Source organism: Odontesthes bonariensis, chromosome 8 (assembly GCF_027942865.1).
Source record: "Odontesthes bonariensis isolate fOdoBon6 chromosome 8, fOdoBon6.hap1, whole genome shotgun sequence".
Lineage (NCBI taxonomy): Eukaryota > Metazoa > Chordata > Actinopteri > Atheriniformes > Atherinopsidae > Odontesthes > Odontesthes bonariensis.
In genome coordinates this window covers 28,561,311-28,564,463 of record NC_134513.1, presented here as the reverse complement: position 1 = coordinate 28,564,463, position 3,153 = coordinate 28,561,311, and the positions used below count along the sequence as shown (strand labels likewise).

General features: G+C 48.6%; 1 non-coding gene across 1 annotated transcript; it reads right to left on the bottom strand.

The window, feature by feature from the left end:
• Nucleotides 1-205: 205 nt before the first annotated feature.
• trnay-gua (transfer RNA tyrosine (anticodon GUA)) lies at nucleotides 206-294 on the bottom strand. Its single transcript is given in 2 exon segments — nucleotides 206-241; nucleotides 258-294. It is a non-coding gene; the product is annotated as a tRNA-Tyr (tRNA).
• Between the last annotated feature and the right edge of the window lie 2,859 nt (nucleotides 295-3,153).

Here is a 3,153-nt window from a genome sequence, read left to right as displayed (position 1 = left end):
AGACTAAAACCATCGTGCCGAGCTAGCCAGGAGTTGAACCTAGAATCTTCTGATCCGTGGTCAGACACATTATCCATTGCGCCACTAGCCCTTAGCAAGTTAGATAGAGAGTGGAACAGTCTTTCGTAAAACAGCATATTCCAAAAGCTTTGAAAGGATTGACGGAGTTGGCCAAAAGAGCCTCTGTATACAAAAGCTTGGCACATCCTTCGAGCCGGAATTGAACCAGCGACCTAAGGATAACTGTTGTTGGGCACCTACAGTCCTCCGCTCTACCAACTGAGCTATCGAAGGGAGCAAAGCCCACATCCTTTTCATGAATCCTGTATGAATGCATGTAACCAGGCTTAAGATGCGTATCATCAGAGGGGAACCCTCAGGGCCTTCTACGCCTTCAGAGAAGGCCTTAAAAAATTCAGAACAAAAACATATTAGTATTAAATAATAATGTATGTATACATAAAAAAAACTCAATCACTCTCAATTAATTTAATACAATACATTTAATACTACATTCTCGCTAATCTATGTTCCAAAGTTAAGTTTACTGTCAAATTCACATCGGCAATGAAAGGGTCACTGTCCTGAAACATACTATCCAATCAGAATCGTCCATCTCTATCGAAGCAAGATTAACCGGCTCATTAATTGGTTAGGACTTCACGCATCTCGGGGAAGGCCAAGCTATGTGTTTTGGTTTGGAGAGTGATGGGAAAATTGACCAATCACGGTTTGATTTGAAGTGGGCGGGACAAAAAAAAAAAAGATCGTAGGCCTTCGTGAAGTCCGAAAAGCGTGCAGCCCCAGTCTAGCATTAGAGTAGGCTCTCTTGCATCCACACCCCAGTCCAGCAGGTGGCGGTAATGCACCTTTTTCGTTAAGCTGCCAACCTCCATAATAACCCAAGAAGATTGTTTTTTTTTATTTTTAAAAACACAACTTTATTTACATTTAATTACTGAAAGCCACAGCGGTAACGACAGCTCAGTCAATAAATCAGGTCAAAAAGGATGCAAATAACATTGTCAACGACAGCGAAGGCAACAAATCAATTCAAAAAGGATGCAAATCATAATTTTCCGTGAGCTACTCGGCACAAAAGCTCTTTGTAAGCCCACTGCTGTACAAAAACATCCAGGTTCCCGGTGAGCCTGTGGAAACAAAACTCCAGTTTTAACCTGGCCTTCACATGGAACTTCCACAGAGTTTCTGGGGCAAGGGTCGGCTCACCCTTCAGCTTGTCTCTGCGAGTTAAATAAATGGACAACTTAGCTTCCCCAACTAAAAAATTAAGGAGTGTACACTTTTCCTTTTGTGTTTTACAATACTTAACTCCACAAATAAAGATGGGTGCAGTAAAAAGAACATCAAACAAACCAAAAACACGAGTGAGAACACTAAAGAAACTTGTTAATCTGCTGCACTCAGTGAAAACGTGGAAGAGGGTTTCGGGCAGGTTACAGAAAGGACAGACTTTGATAACACTGGGACTAAACTTAGATAAAAAGGCGTTAGTCGCGATGGCGCCATGTAGAATTCGCCACTGGAGATCCCCTGTTCTCTTTTTCAGAGGTGGTTTGTACAGGACCCTCCATTGTGGGCTCAGCCCACCCAGCCTCCTGGTCCACACACACTCTGCCCTGTCGCACAGACCCTTCTGTTGGATGGTTTTAACACAGGACATGTACAGTGCCTTCTTATCTGCCGAGTGCAGGCTCAGCTTCACCGCACTGCAGGACGTCAGCAGAGGCCCGCTCAGCTCCGCCAACACAGGCCTCAGGTGGATGTCTGGGTACGGGTCCCTGGGGTCCGGGTCCGCCTCTCCCCTGCCGAATGCGAGGAGAAGGCCTCTCTCCTTCTCTGTCAGCCTCGCCCTCCACAGCTCCAGGCACCTCTCCACCAGGCGGAGGGAGCGCACCCCCAGAACGGAGCCCAGAGCTCGGCTGTCCGTGAGTGCTGGACCTGCAACACTCTCCAGCTGATGCAGGCAGACGACCTTTGACCTGCAGAGCGCCCCCTGCAGACCGGGCACAGCACTGCAGCAGACGTCCAGCCTGGCACCACAGATCAGAGGCTCCTGTAACAGCCAGGCCAGTGCAGAGAGTTACACTTATCACTTCTTCGAGTGTGGAACAGCGCCCAGGACTTAAAAGCACCACGATAAAAAGGAGGCAACCCACTTAACTTTAGGGAATTAAAATCAGTAAAAAACAGAACAGCATCCAGCCCCAGGTCGTTAACACGCCTGAGTATGCAGCTGGCCACGTCCCTCCACACCAGATCCTCCGGTCCAGTCAAATAACACTGAAAGAACCGGAGTCTGAAGGTGGCTGTCTTACTGGCCAGGTGGACCAGGCCCTGGCCCCCCTCGTCTCTGGAAAAAAAAAAAAAACAGACTGAGGCCCCCAATGAAACCTATCCCAGAAAAAGGTGACCATCTTGGCCTGAATCTGGGCCAGCAGTCCAGGTGGAGGGTCCAGACAGGCCAACCGGTCCCACAATAAGGAGGCCATTAGGTTATTTAAAACCAGGACCCTCCCCCTGAAGGACATTTGCGAGAGGAGCCACCGCCACTTAGCTAGCTTGCTCTCAACCTGGTCTAAAACAGCATCTTAATTCTTTTGTACAATGTCGTTCCTCCCTAAATAAACACCCAGATACTTGAAGCCGTCCCTTGTCCAGGTCAGGCTTTGGGGGAGAACAGGGAGGCCTTCGCGCCACTCGCCAACAGCCAGGGCCTCGCTCTTCCTCCAGTTCATCCTCGCAGAACACACAACAGAGAACTTAGTGATGACGGAGTCCAAAACACACATGTCCTGTTGGTCTTTAATAAAAACAACGACATCGTCGGTGTAAGCCGATAAAACAACGCTGCTGTTAAAACCAGGTAAAAACAGGCCTCGGACAGACGAACGTATCATGTGTAAGAGGGGTTCCAGGGAGAGCGCATAGAGCATCCCAGACAGGGCGCAGCCCTGCCGGACGCCTCTATGCACCCCAAAAGGAGCACACAGGCTACCGTTAACCTTCAGCACACTCTCAATGTCACTGTACAGCACCTTGATCTTGGCTACGAAACCAGCGCTGAACCCAAACCCTCTCCATGACCTTCCAGAGGAAGTCGTGTTCAACACATTCAAAAGCCTTTTCTTG